This window comes from Onychostoma macrolepis, chromosome 04 (genome assembly GCF_012432095.1).
Source record: "Onychostoma macrolepis isolate SWU-2019 chromosome 04, ASM1243209v1, whole genome shotgun sequence".
In the NCBI taxonomy this organism is placed as follows: domain Eukaryota; kingdom Metazoa; phylum Chordata; class Actinopteri; order Cypriniformes; family Cyprinidae; genus Onychostoma; species Onychostoma macrolepis.
In genome coordinates this window covers 9,998,734-10,014,835 of record NC_081158.1, presented here as the reverse complement: position 1 = coordinate 10,014,835, position 16,102 = coordinate 9,998,734, and positions in this window count along the sequence as shown.

Below are 16,102 nucleotides of genomic sequence, written 5' to 3'. Positions count from 1 at the left end.
TCAGCTCAGCTTCACCCACGCCCCGCCTTTTGCCCATTTTCGATCATCCGGGAGTGACGCGCGGTGACGCGCTTCCAAGATGGCGGCGGTCGGCTCCGCCCACTTTAGGCTTCAAAAACGCTTTACAGAAACCTACGGGTGACGTCACGGACACTACGTCCATTTTTTTTTTGTCTATGGCTGCGTCCGAAATCGCATACTACTTGTGTAGGTACTACATTTGAATTCGAACGTACTACTCGAACGTTAAAAAAGTACGTTCTATATAGTATGAATGAGGGTAGTATGAATGGAATTCGGACGTACTACATCCGCCATGTTGATGTCACGTGTCATGCGTCTTCACAACAGCGCGAAAATTTAAAGAGCCCACTTCACTGCGCGAACATCGTTAATGGTTTAAATTTTAACCTCTTAACGAACCATCTATTTAAAGAAAGCAGCGTAACAAGCTGATGTACTACATTGAGGTTAACGTAACTCCATCTGATTGGTAATGATTAGATATCTTATTACACCCAATTCACACAATCGTTTCATCTGTTTGTTTAACCCTCAACAAGTCAGTGGTTTATTTGGATGACATTAAACGAGTACAAGTTAACCACAATGAACATCAACAATGTTTTTCCCAATGTTTTTTTTAAAAGGTACTTTACACTTAAAGACAGCCAGCTTTCCGCCATTTTTCGAATATGACGCCGCCTCTCCCGCAGCCTCATGGGATAGTAAAGTGTCCATCGTATGCCTACTACAGAATTCGGAAGGAAGTAGTAGGTCATCTGGGTACTTCTCGCCTACTATTTTTCGAATACTATGAATTCGGACATACTACTCGCCTCGCATACTGTTTTTCGCATACTATATAGTAGGGAAGTATGCGATTTCGGACGCACCCTATGAGTCCGACGCGTCTTGCTCTTCTTCTTTGGGGTTTCATGGCAGTTGGCGTCGCATTATACTGCCACCCTCTGGATGTAAGAATTTTTTGCTCAACATAAATGGTTTGTGTTTAGACAACGCGTTAGGATTTTGTACAGTTAAGTTGAGACATAATTACGTGGACCTAAAAAAAAAAAAAAAACATTTCAAGTCAACAAAGACAATTATTATAAGTCAACTGAATATAAATACATTATGTAAAGAGCACAACCTTCCTTGTTCATTTTTTTGAGTGTGGGCCAATATAAAAAGAGAACAACACAGGTAATTTGGCTGAAATCATTTTATTTTTAACAGTAAATTGACAATATGGTCTTTAGTGTGCCATAGCAACAGCACCATATGCATTTCCTTAAATAGAAAGTTGAATGAGTATTTCATTAAACAATGCAATTAAAAATGAACTGATCATGATGTATAGGTGTGTTTTTCTGTGCATTGGTGCCTTTTGTGTGCATGTACACTACCAGTCAAAAGTTTTTGAACAGTAAGATTTTTAATGTTTTTTAAAGAAGTCTCTTCTGCTCACCAAGCCTGCATTTATTTGATTCAAAGTACAGCAAAAACAGTAACATTTTGAAATATTTTTACTATTTACTACCGACTCCAAGCTTTTGAATGGTATATTGTATAATGTTACAAAAGCTTTTTTATTTCAGATAAATGCTGATCTTTGGATCTTTCTATTCATCAAAGAATCCTGAAATGTACTCAAGTGAATAAAAAAAAAGTTTCTTGAACAGCAAATCAGAATTAGAATGATTTCTGAAGGATCATGTGACTAGAGTAACGGTGTAAGAGTGCTGAAAATTTAGATTTGATCACAGGAATAAATTACATTTTAAAATATATTCAAACAGAAAACAGTTATTTTAAATAGCAAAAGTATTTAAAAATTTTACTGTTTTTGCTATACTTTGGATCAAATAAATGCAGGCTTGGTGAACAGAAGAGACTTCTTTAATAACATTAAAAACCTCACTGTTCAAAAACCTTTGACTGGTAGTTTGTGTGTGTGTGTGTGTGTGTGTGAGTGTGTGTATATTATATATATATATATTTATATTAAGACTAGATTTTGTATGCATACATATCTAGGCCTATAAACCTATTTTCACCCTCAATTTCTGTGTAAAAGTGTGTGTGCGTATGCAGCCAATTTTAGCTGAAAATTGTGGCAAAACGTTACAAAGCGGACCAAACGCGGACGTTAGTGGACGTCCTCAAAACGTCCGCCAGCGAACGTTACACAGCGGACCAAATCGTCCGGGGCACGTCCCCTGTTTGCTGGGGAGCGTGTATGTGAGACCCATTTAAATTCTGGAATTTGTGATCGTCCCTGCTAAAATGTGTAGGCTACAGTAAAAGAAAACAAATACATTTTGATAAATGCATAAGCAGGCTAACATTGTAATATTGATAATTCAAACAAAATGAAACATCACAATAGAAAATAATGCATTTTCATTTAAAAAGTAGTTATATTGATCAGATCCATAAAATCTATATTCTTTGTTAAAAAGTGACTATTAACCAAAAAAATTAAAGGTATAAGGATGTATTTTAAGTGTGAAATAATTTTGCCCACATAGATCCCATAAAGGTCCCATATGTTCAAACCTATATGGGACCCACATTGTGAAACACACATGGGACCCACATAAATTGCCCATTTTCAGCCCATGCCCACATGGAACCCATGCTGCAATGCAGAATGAAAATTCTGTCATCATTTACCCTCAAGTTACACAAAACCTGTACATGACAGAATTTTCATTTTTGGGTGAACTATCATTTTAAAGCAAAACATTTACTCTGTATTATTTGTATTTCCTCCTGGAGTATAACATCGATCGAGCAACTGTGTGTAGCTTGTTGATAGAGGAGGCTGTTGGTAAGGAGAAACCTGAAGGAGTGGCTGATGTGGTGCTGAATGCTCCACATACTGGGAGAATGTAGGTGGGCCTTGAGGATAAGGTACTTGCTCCCTACACTGCGCAGACATGAACCTATCTTGTGCTTCATATAAAACTCTCATTATTGCTCGCCTAGTCTGCATTTTCTCTGTTGCATTTTTAATAAGACGCAATTCACTGGCTACTTGTTTGCCAAAAATGTCATCAGAATCTTCAGTGTTGCAAAAGACACTACTAGCAACTTGTTTAAGGATGTCCACCTTCTCCCTCTCGAGCTTGTCCTCCTCTCTCTGTTTTGGCTTTTGACTCTGCTTGCGCCAGATTGTGGAGCTTCTTGGTTGTGATGGTGAAGGATCATGCAAAGAGGACTCCGATGCAACTGTATCTGATTCCTCTTCCTCATTCAGCAGCACTTGGTCATCTCCACTGTCATACGTTTCATCCAGCTAGATGCAGAATTTTTAGAATTTTTATTTTATTTTTATAGAATCAGTGGTATGTGAAACTCATGTTTTAAAACAAGGCATGTAATCTCACCTGAAATTTGTATTTCCAGCGCTATCTCTCTCCAAGCCGCTTCCTTTTTAACCCTGTCATGGTAGAGCTGTGACGACACGTCATACAAGCACTCTTTTTCTCTCCATAGCTCAATAAATTTTTCTTCCTGTTGTACGGTCCACCTGACTCGTTTCGACATTTTCGTCGTTTGAAGTTGTCGCGCTAATTGCGTCATCAGGTTCGGCGCTCCTATTGGTTCTTGGTTTGACAGTCGGCGTAGGAGATGTCACACTGCAGGAAAGTGTCTGAAATCTTCTGACACTGCCAGAATTTAATCGGAGGAAAAAATTTAATCGCAACTGCCATTAATCGGCTGTCGGTGGACATGTCAAACCAGCGATCAAAGACAACCGATTTTAGCTAGGATTATAGGAATCTTTTAGGATTTTCAAAATTTGTCTCAGACGACCAAATCGTGGCCAAAATCGCACAGTGTGAGGCGGGCTTTAGTTAATAGTAGTTAGTACAATGTTAATAGTGCATTAGTCATTTGTTCCTGTGTAGTTATTCATTAATGATGGAACAGTATTGTAAAGTGTTGCCTAAGCATGTCAAATTAAATATTGTGATGTCCTCTGTTTTGTAATTAATAATAATAATATTCTAAACACAGATTTATCCAAAGATAACTTAACTGATACCATCCACAGCCCTAAATCTAGTAACAAAAGAGTGTTGTGCCAGAGGACTGAATATTCAAAGGGGAGGGGGAGTTGGAGATGCCTATTCAGGTCAATTAATTAATAAATAATAATAAAAATTTAGGCCTACTTAAGTTTTCACAGTAATAATTAGTCTACTGCAATGTCTTAAGTCCCAATTATAGGCTATACTTTGGAATTATGAACTGAAGGGATGTACATGCATACAAGGTGTTTAAGGATAAAACAATTAATATTAAAGCATATTCCAATTATTAACCCATGACAAAAAGAGACAAATCTAGCTTAATTTCTGTTAAAATGACCAGAAGGTACACGGACCTGGGAGAGTATCCTATAAAAATAAAATAAACAACAAAACTATTTACATCTCATTACATTTATTCGCCTACTTAATGACACCATAAACTAAAGCAAGCATTAATATGAGGGTAATATAGATTGTAATGCCTTGTTAAAATTGCCACCTTAACACGGCCAGAACGTGCGCGTTGAGAAACACGTTCAAATATGTCGTCTTAATGCGGTCAAACTGTGCATCTTTACACGCACCAAATAAACGCGGCAAAAATCGCCGCCTTAACACCGTTCACTATCATTGATTCTTTTCTATGAAATAAAATAAATTAATGGTGACTGAGACTATGCCACTCTCTCCTTTTGTGTTCCACAAAATAAAGACATATGGGTGAGAAGATGATTTATAAAGAATTATTACCCTTGAAAATAGAAGACAGAGGAACATAGCAGATCTATCAGTTTCCCTGCAATTAAAACTTAAGTTCTTAAAACGTAACCCACAATTGTAATATCAGTCATAGTGTCACGAATCTGGTCTGTGAACTTCCATTCACTCACCACCAGAGGTCACTCACTCACCACTGTATTCATTGCACTGATCACATTACTGTTGCACCTCACCATCTACTACATTTCCCATCATGCATCGCACAGATCACACAGCTGTCACAGATTACACATTGCACTGATTATACAGCGGTGTATAATGAATGCACAAAGATGAATAATGGAAAACAGTCTTTAATAAATCCATGGACACTCTTTATAAGCTTTGGACTTTCTCTCCCTCTCTGCTGAGTATTGTATGCATTATCGCTGCCCTACAGAGCCTTGTTAGTTTCCCTAGTCTTGCCTGTTTTGGATTGTGTTTTCCCCTGCCTGGACTTTTGCTTACGTGTTGGATTACCTCTCTTGTCAAGCCCCTTTTGATACTGTTCGCCGTCATTTTACCCACGCCCGTTTTAGATTACTCTTTGCATTGCCTATATATATACACCTGTCTGCCATTGTTCCTGTTATGACCACGTCTCTTGTCAATAAAAGCTTGCATATGGATCCGCACGTCTCACGTCTCGTTAGCCCCATATCACATAGACAATAAAGTTCATTTTTAATTGCTTTTTTTATACATGTAATATCACTCCATTATTACATTTTCTTTAAGAATGAGTTAGTAATAATGTGCACAACCTAGTCATTACATAATGGTGCATGTCATTACATCATGTAGATGTCTTTAAATTATTATCTAAAATATTAACATGCTTTTCTAAGATCTGATGATTTGAAAATTCACCTGCGGTTTAAAATGAGAGCAAAATTCAAAGGTAAAACAAACCTTTAATTTGACAAAACTCCTTAAAGCTTCAGAACACCTCACATCAAGATGTTTAAGTGAACCTGTATTTACATCAATCACAGCATAAAATGTTCAGTAGATTGTACTCTAAACAGGAAAAATGATAGCCAATATCTTTTATATGGAGTCCAAGGGCACCTGCTTACGTTTCTGACCAAGCGGTGAGTCCACTCTATGAGTGTGAGACAGGCCCGGATTGGCTAATCTGGATTGGAGCACCAGGAAAATACCCAGTGGGTTGGTCAGTTTTTTTTTGGTCGCGAGGGCAGTGTTGTTATTCCACTGGGTTGAAATATGAATGCTTTCCCTAAGCTGCCTGCACTCACAACAGCCCCACTTTTTTATTTATTATTTTACCGCAGCCCCACTCTTTTTTTTATTATTTTTCGCAGACCCACTCTTTTTATTTATTATTTTCTCGCTGCCCCACTTGCAGAGTGCAGCCTGCTGGTTAATGATGACGTAATTATTTTTTGACTCCCCAGACAGCGGCACCGAGTAAAAAAAATAAGAGATAAAGCATAATAGAGAGCGCAAAAGCAGTGCAGAAAAGGACAGAATAAAAAAACAGAAAGCTCTAGAAAAAATAAAATCAATTACGAGGCTGTTGTCACGGGTGCGGTGTATATTGAATGCACGAAGATGAATAATGGAAAACGGTCTTTAATAAATCCATAAAGATAGATGATTTAAATTGCAGCTTATTTACAGTTTTGTACAGTTGACCTTGACACTTCAGTTTACATGGTCGGTGCTTCAATCTGGTTTCTGCTAGCTTCACCACTAACTCAATGACTTTACTGTTCATATATATAAGTGTCGCGTCTCGAATTCAAATGGGCTTTTTTATCGCTCATATCATTTGGACTGAAATAGCAGAGACACTAAATATGGATTAATCTTTCTTGTGCGCTTGTGTCGAGAGCTAATGTAGGCTACATGAATCCTTTGGCTTTAATAACAGCAATATATGTAGGTGTGGTGGGGTTTCGGCAATCGGCACACCAAGAAAAGCTTGCGTGCTCCCGATGGCCAATCAATTCTAGGTCTACTTTTCCTTTCCTCCACAGCCAATCATGGGCCCCCTCAATCCGTTGGCCCTGGGGCTTCAGCCCCACCTAGCCCTTATGTTAATCCGGCCCTGCGCATAGCCTATGGCGTAAAGGCTACGGCGTAGGTCCGACGCAGGTCCGACGCAGAAGTATAAATCAGCCTTGAGTCCCAAGTCAGATGTACAAGCCACAAACATGTGTGATGAATTAAAATGGTCAGTTTTGGGTCACTACCATGATGAAGCAACACTTCTGCTGAAGCCCAGCACCCTGTGTCCTCAAAACACAATTTTCTCATAGAATAACACAGCTGTGACCTCACTCACTTCAGTGCACACTGGTAAAAACCACAGAAGCCTGCATATTTGCTCTGTAGCTGCACCTGCAAACAGCAAGACAGAGCCAGACAATGCATGCAAGGGCACAGCGGGGAACACAGATGAAGCTCAGTGGTAACTCTATTAAAGGGGTCATATGATGCGATTTAAAGTTTTCCTTTCTCTTTGGAGTGTTACAAGCTGTTTGTGCATAGATAAGATCCCTGAAGTTGCAAAGACTAAAGTCTCAAAACCAGAAAGATATTCTTTATAAAAGTTAAGACTCAACCACGCCCTCCTAAAACGGCTCATTCAAACACGCCCCCACATGTCTACGCCACTGTGTGGGAAGATTTGCACTGCCTAAATGTATACGCAAAGAAAGGGGACATGATTTTTATTCTTGCTGTAGTATTGTTGCTGCTGCCGGCACCATGTCCTGGAGACGCTGTGTTTCGTTGTGAAAGCGAAAGTACTTTGTTTGGGCTTCCAAAAGAGGACACAACTAGAAATCAGTGGTTAAGTTGTATTTACAACACTGTTCCAGAACAGTTCAACCCAAATATTAGAGTGTGTGCAGAGTATTTTACGGAGGACTATTTCCTGAACCTGGAATAGTAGCCTACAATGCTGGCTTGCACAAAGGCTGTTTCTATAATGTGGGGCAATTCCAAATTTGCAAGGACAATCTGGCGCTTCTGACTCACAGCCTGTAAGTACATTTTCTTATTTAAAGAATTTTCCACTGACGATTCAAGCGTGAGTTTTGAGCAGTGTAGGGTAGCGCTTGGTTGTTGTTTCTCCAATCACAAATACAGACATGGTAATGTTTACGTGGCGTGATGCAACGCGACGCGTAAAAAGATAGTATAAGTCATTATAATCAGTGATTATGTCCCCACTAGATGCAACGAATGCCTCGTTTATAATGGGTTTTATTGGTTTTGTGTCGTCGCGCCGGGACACGGCCTCACAACATCACAACAGGGGCGTAACATTTCCGCCTCATGCTTGAGGTATTCGGCCAATCACAACGCACTGGAGAGCTGGCCAATCAGAGCATGCCTCGCTTCTCAGAACGATGAGCTTTGTAAAAATCGTCGCGTTTCGGAAAGGCGGAGCAACAATAATGTACAGTATGTGAAAAATGTTTTTTTTTTTAACCTTAAACCGCATAAACACATTGCATTACACCAAATACACAAAATAATGTTCTTTTTAGTAACGTCATCTAACCCTTTTAAGATACAGTGCCCTCAACTAATATTGGCACCCTTGGTAAATATGAGAAAAGGTGTCTGTGAAAATAAATCTGCATTGCTTATCTGTTTGATCTTTCATTCAAAAAAATTCACAAAATTCTATCCTAACACTGAAGTAAAACAATTGAATGTGGGGAGGAAATCTCATGATGAAATAAATGCTTTTCTCCAATGCATGTTGGCCACAATTATTCGCACCCCTAGAAATTCTTATGAGTAAAATACCTCTGAAGTATATTCCCATTCATGTTTACATTTTGTAGCACACCAGGGTGACTAGGAGAATGAAATTGCCCAGCCTTGACTTCCTGTTCCACAGGATTATAAATATGAGGAGCACAAAGGCCAAATTTAGTTCATCGCAAGGAGTAAAACCTAAGAATATAGTTCTGATGTACAGAACAAGATTGTTGAGCTTCACAAAACAGAAAGTGTCTGTAAGAAAAGAGCTAAAGCATTGAAAACCCCTATTTCCACCATCAGGGTAATAATTAAGAAGTTCCAATCAACTAAAGATGTTACAAATCTGCCTGGAAGAGGACATGTATCTATATCGTCCTGATGCACGGTGAGGAGGAGAGTTTCAGTGGCCAAGACTCTCCAAGATCACAGCTGAAGAGATTAGTTTAGTCTTGGGGTCAGAAAGCCTAAAATCAAACAGCCCCTACATCACCATATTAACACACCACACCAAACTCCAGCATATTCAGTTGTCAGACAGGACTGGAACTTCAAATGGCACTGGCTTCTATGGTCAGATGAAACTTAAAAAAAAAAAAAAAAAAAAGAGCTGATGGGTTTAGTACAAACAGGGATAAAAAGTCCCCCATGCCCACGGTTAAATATACTGCTGGATCTTTAATGTTGTGGGCCTGTTTGTCTGCAGGAGGTCCTGGACGTCTTGTTCAGATACATGGCATCATGGATTCTATCAAATACCAACAGATAAAAAATCTAAACCTGTTTGCCTCTGTTAGAAATCTTATAATGGGTTGTGGTTGGATCTTCCATCAGGACAATAATCCAAAACAAACATCAAAATCAACACAAAAATGGGTCACTGAGCACAAAATGAAGCTTTTGCCATGGCCGTCCCAGTCCTCTTGACCTGAACCCTGTAGAAAATGAGTGGGGTGGACTGAAGAGAAGAAGTACTAACATGGAGCTGTAAATCTGAAGGATCTGGAGAGATTCTGGATGAAGGAATGGTCTCCGATTTCTTATCAGGTGTTCTCCAAACTCTTATTATAGGACAAAACTCAGAGCTGTTATCAAGGGAAAAGGATGTTGCAATAATTGGATGCCAATAATTGTTGCTAACATGAACTAGAGAAAGCATTTATCTCACAATGGGATCCCAAATGTAGGCTACTAAACAAAAGGAAAAAAAAATCTATTAACGCTTTTAAAGACATTAAAGTATTTTTTAAAGATATTTAAAAATGTTTGCTGCATTGCAAAAAAATGCTACTCTATAAAATTGCGTTTTGAGAGGGAAAAAAAAAAAGTTGCGTAGGCTCACATTGCATTTTATTAGGCTACATTCAGAAATAATGTGCTAAAACACCGGTAAAGCAAAATGTTTACAAACATTATAAACACCACAGATAGCCTATATATAGGTTACGTGTACATATCTAAACACGGTTATTGGTTTCCTTCTCCACAACAAATCCTCTAAAGTTAAGGCTATATAAAAACGTCAATCCAAAAACAAAGTAATTTAAGGTGAAACTGATGCCATCATCAGTGAATGTTATAATAAATGTATTAATATAGCTGTTGTAATTATTATTATTATCATTATTATTGTCTTACTTTTTAATTTTATTTTACAGAACAACAGTAAAATTACAATACCAACATTTAGGCTATGAATGTTGATGGAGCTTTTTTTGTTGTTGTTGTTGACAACAGCAGATTTATAAGTGATTGTCATTAAGATATTGGGAAGATGTTTGTTGCATGTATCACATTGTCACATCCATGCCTTGTAAAAATTCATAAAAATATTACTGAGCAACTGACGAGTAACTGTTTCAGCACAGATATTCCTTGCCCTTTGGACTTTGAACCCTGGTGACACGAGCTTGTGGAGCGCTGTTTGAATACTTGCAATTTGTGCGTGTATTAGAAAAAATAACGTTCTATGTTCTAATTTAATTGTTTAAGGCAATTTTGCAATTTCATTCATCATACAGTAACCAGCATCAACCACCTCTTCTTTCTCTCATGGAAGGCATGAGATGCAGCACTAAGCAGTTCTTTTTATTCTCATAATTGTTTTATTTTTCTCAAAATATTATCTTAGTTTTTTTTTTTTTTTTTACGTGGCGCTGTCATTCTCAAAATATTATGACTTTAATCTCATATTGCTGTGACTTTGGTGTTTAACTGCAAAATGTTAGTCTGGTAGGCTACATTTGCTGTTTAGTCATAGCCAATAAAGCATTACGTTTTATAATATTTTGGCCAAATGAAAGGAAAACTGTCAACGGTTTAAAGAAATTAAAGTTATATTAAAATGTTTGCTGCAATGTTAAAGAATACGCTACTATATATATATATATATATATATATATATATATATATATATATATATATATATATATATATAAAAGTCAAGTCACACATGTCAAATTTTGCATTTAGAAATCATTTTAACACTATAAACATATAGCTATAGGCTATATTTCCCTCACTACTCAAATTGTCTAAAAGTTTATATACAGGTGCATCTCAGTAAATTAGAATGTCGTGGAAAAGTTCATTTATTTCAGTAATTCAACTCAAATTGTGAAACTTGTGTATTAAATAAATTCAGTACACACAGACTGAAGTAGTTTAAGTCTTTGGTTCTTTTAATTGTGATGATTTTGGATCACATTTAACAAAAACCCACCAATTCACTATCTCAACAAATTAGAATATGGTGACATGCCAATCAGCTAATCAACTCAAAACACCTGCAAAGGTTTCCTGAGCCTTCAAAATGGTCTCTCAGTTTGGTTCCCTAGGCTACACAATAATGGGGAAGACTGCTGATCTGACAGTTGTCCAGAAGACAATCATTGACACCCTTCACAGGGAGGGTAAGCCACAAACATTCATTGCCAAAGAAGCTGGCTATTCACAGAGTGCTGTATCCAAGCATGTTAACAGAAAGTTGAGTGGAAGGAAAAAGTGTGGAAGAAAAAGATGCACAACCAACCGAGAAAACAGCAGCCTTATGAGGATTGTCAAGCAAAATCGATTCAAGAATTTGGATGAACTTCACAAGGAATGGACTGAGGCTGTGGTCAAGGCATCCAGAGCCACCACACACACGTGTCAAGGAATTTGGCTACAGTTGTCGTATTCCTCTTGTTAAGCCACTCCTGAACCACAGACAACGTCAGAGGTGTCTTACCTGGGCTAAGGAGAAGAAGAACTGGACTGTTGCCCAGTGGTCCAAAGTCCTCTTTTCAGATGAGAGCAAGTTTTGTATTTCATTTGGAAACCAAGGTCCTAGAGTCTGGAGGAAGGGTGGAGAAGCTCATAGCCCAAGTTGCTTGAAGTCCAGTGTTAAGTTTCCACAGTCTGTGATGATTTGGGGTGCAATGTCATCTGCTGGTGTTGGTCCATTGTGTTTTTTGAAAACCAAAGTCACTCGTTTACCAAGAAATGTTGGAGCACTTCATGCTTCCTTCTGCTGACCAGCTTTTTAAAGATGCTGATTTAATTTTCCAGCAGGATTTGGCACCTGCCCACACTGCCAAAAGCACCAAAAGTTGGTTAAATGACCATGGTGTTGGTGTGCTTGACTGGCCAGCAAACTCACCAGACCTGAACCCCATAGAGAATCTATGGGGTATTGTCAAGAGGAAAATGAGAAACAAGAGACCAAAAAATGCAGATGAGCTGAAGGCCACTGTCAAAGAAACCTGGGCTTCCATACCACCTCAGCGGTGCCACAAACTGATCACCTCCATGCCACGCCGAATTGAGGCAGTAATTAAAGCAAAAGGAGCCCCTACCAAGTATTGAGTACATATACAGTAAATGAAATTTTTTTGGTTTTTGTTAAATGTGAGCCAAAATCATCACAATTAAAATAACCAAAGACTTAAACTACTTCAGTCTGTGTCAGAGTCCTGCACGGGTCCTGTTTGATAAACCCGAACCCGCCCCGCACCCGCAGTAGTTAACCTAATACCCGACCCGTTATCTGACAGCAACACTAATTTAATTCCGAACCCGACCCGACCCGTTTGACATAAAAACCACGACCCGAACCGCACCCGCATTAAATCTACATAAGAGACAAAACACAAAACACCTTTATTTTATTTTTAATGTAACAAGCAATTAACAAGTCATTCTGAGTTAATGCGTTTAAAAATTAGTAATAACATTTAACACACGCAGCCCAACAAGTTGACAGAGAGAGAGAAAGCAACATTCAACGTGTAAACAATATAAAACTATTGCGTACATGTGAACAATCTATTGTAAACAGGTCTAAAGGGCTTAGATTAATAAGCCAAATATGAGCTTTTCCTTCATAACCTATAAAAACAATTAACTTTATAGGCTGCATAAAAATATGTAGGACTGGCAGCAGTGTCGAGAGAGAGAGCGCGCACAACATCCAACGTGTAAAAACAATATAAAACTATTGCGTACATGTGACCAATCTATTTTAAACAGGTCTAAAAGGCTAGCTGTCAATCAATGTCAATACAGCTGTCAATTGGCTACAGTGCTCAGTGTTTGCAAATCCCGCTGTAGAAGCAGGTCTTCAGACAGAGCACGCGAACACAAGGACGGGACAATTTGAAAGGAGCTGCCTATCAACGTGTACTGGATTAAGTCGAAATAGTCTTGGTTATAATTGTACCCGCAACCCGCCCGTGCCTGTCACCAGACCGACCCGCACCCGCACTGCACCCAACACATCAATTTTTGCGGTTCACCCGTCGGTGATATAAGGCAAGAGGAGAACTGAGATTTTTGCGCGCTTCTCCCCGGAGCTTACATTGCGCATTTCGCTGCGCCTACGTCACAATCTCAACCGCCTTGTCGGGAACGCGCCTGCTCGAGACAGGAAGCTGGACTAAACGGTTTATAAAGTTTTAAGAATCTACATTTTTCTTAAACTAATACATCGTTTCGCTTCAGAAGTCCTTTATTAACACCCCGGAGCCGTGTGGAGTAGTTTTGCGATGGATGGGTACTTTTTTTCGGATTCAGAAACGGGCACCATTCACTGCAATTATACAGATTGGAACAGACAGGACAATGTTGAATATAACTCCGAATGTGTTCATCTGAAATAGGAATATCAGACACGCCTAGGATGACCTGAGATTGAGTAAATCTTTGGCTAATTTTCATTTTTGGGTGAACTATCCCTTTAAGGCCACACACCCACCTTCCACCTTGCCCCGCCTCTCTCCTCCTCATTAGCATTTAAAGCTACAGACACAGGAATGGCACGTCCTAAGGAAAGCTCATTGTGGGACTGAAAATTCTGCACCAAGGCTGAATTTCGGGAAACAGACTTCAGATACAGTACTAGAGACCACTTAGGCCTATATAAAAGCATCCAAAAAGCAGCATGTCATGGGACCTTAAGCAGATGTACAACAAAAAAAAATCCTGAAAAATGTCATTATCTCTCAATTCTGGGCGTCTAGATGAAAAGCGGTCTGAAGGCGCGTTCCCTCTGTGTTGGTCCTGCAATTAATACGCACGCACCATAATTTCAATCGCAGCTGGCTTGACCGCAGTTAAGATGCAAATGCATGGGGGTTTGCAGGTTACGTCACAATACTGGAAATATTTCTGTTTTAAACTATGAAGGCGAGCCAATGGATATCACACAAGCAACGTGCAAACTTTGCGCAATACTTATGCTGGTGAACGTCTTAACTTCAGTCATACAGAAAGTGAAAGTAAAAGAACTAGAGTTTTAGAGTGTGTGTGTGTCTAACGCTGCATTAATAGTGCATAATCTCTACGAGACGAATCTACTTTAACATGTACTGATAACAGTATAAATGAATAGACCTGTTTTAAAGACCCCAACCGTGGAGTAAAAAAGGTTGGAGACCCCTGGTGTAGAACATGAAATTTACCTCCGCTTTCAGGTTCACTTGCAGCCAGTGTTTGAAAAGATGTGTCATATTAATACACAGTTTTGTTTCATCTTCTCAGCAACAATATATTTTTGCAGCACTGCCACCCAGTGGATATACAGTAATTGCCATTAGACACTCTATTCAATGAGGGGTGTAAGGACAAACAGCCAAAATGGGGTTCAGTGAATTTTAATTACAGCAATTTGATGGCAAAATAAAGGTAAACTGTGTGGTTACAATGCATGTTAAAGGGTTAATGTTACTTTAGTTTAGTCATCACTCTAGAATTAAGGAGAAAGTATAGAGTTATGGTGGGATACAGGATCCCATGGAGCAGTGGTTCTCAATTTCAGTCCTCGTGTACCTGCATATTTTGCATGTCTCTCTTAGTTAACACACCTGATTCAGATAACCAGCTTGTTAGAAGAGAGCTCCATGCATGAACTCTGTTCCGATTGATAGGGTCCCTACACAGAGTTCATTGCTCCCTAAATACTCCCATAGAGTATTTATTTTCAGGTTGTATCCTGCACATTTCAGCCAATGAGTCCATCAGTGAATAGTTATTTAAAAAAAAAAAAAAAATTGTTTTTTTTCTCAGTGTGAAAAACATTTTAATAACATGAAGAACCTTTTTTCCACTATAAAGAAACTTTTGTCCAGGTATATAAAATCTAAATTATAAAATGACGTTTTCACATCTTCAGCCTTATACGAAGATTAAAGGTGTGAAAACATAAATTACATATTTGAATAACAGCAAGTAATTTTAAGCAAAAATTAAATTTTGAATGAAAATTAAATTGAAATAAAAACAATTAATACTACTACTACTACTACTACTACTAATAATAATAATATAAACTCTTATTTGCCTATGAAGCTAATTTTGAATAATATATTGGAATGTATCTTTGGTAAATTCTAGTGCTTTCCCTTTATTAGGCGTGCACTAAAAAACAGGGGCGGTTGCCAGAATACAGGCTATTTAACCAGGACTGGACCAAATGAGTGAACAGACTGAAACTGAGAAGTCAAGAAGCCAGTTACTTAGACACTCTTATATACCATCCAGATTCTCTCTGGGACAAAATAACAACTTGGACAAGGTAAAGTTTTCCTGATTTCCTTACAAAATAAGAATGTTTTCATTATTTCATTATTATTTAGTAATGCATTGAAATATCTCTCTGAATTTGAAAATAAGTCATTAATTATCATGTTTTTTGTCCTCTACATCGACATTATTTTTTGCATTTCAATATTTGGGTGTATATAATCTTCATTGTAATTGAACATATTCTTTCTGACAGTCATGGCGATATTTTATCATCTCCGGCTGATGTCTCTGGCTGTGCTGATGTTGGCGTCTCGGCTGGACTTTGCCAGTGCTGCTGTTCGGGTGTATAATATAAAAGCCACTGACCTTGCTGCAGATAATATATTTGGAAACAGACCCGATCCATACGTCAAGGTGTGGTGCGGCTCTTCTTACGGGGGGTTGACAGATTTTCAGCAGAGTACCCGTAATCCTATGTGGATTGCAGAGTTCAATTTCCCAATCTGCACAATCAATGACAACCTGAAGCTGGAGGTGTGGGACAAAGACCG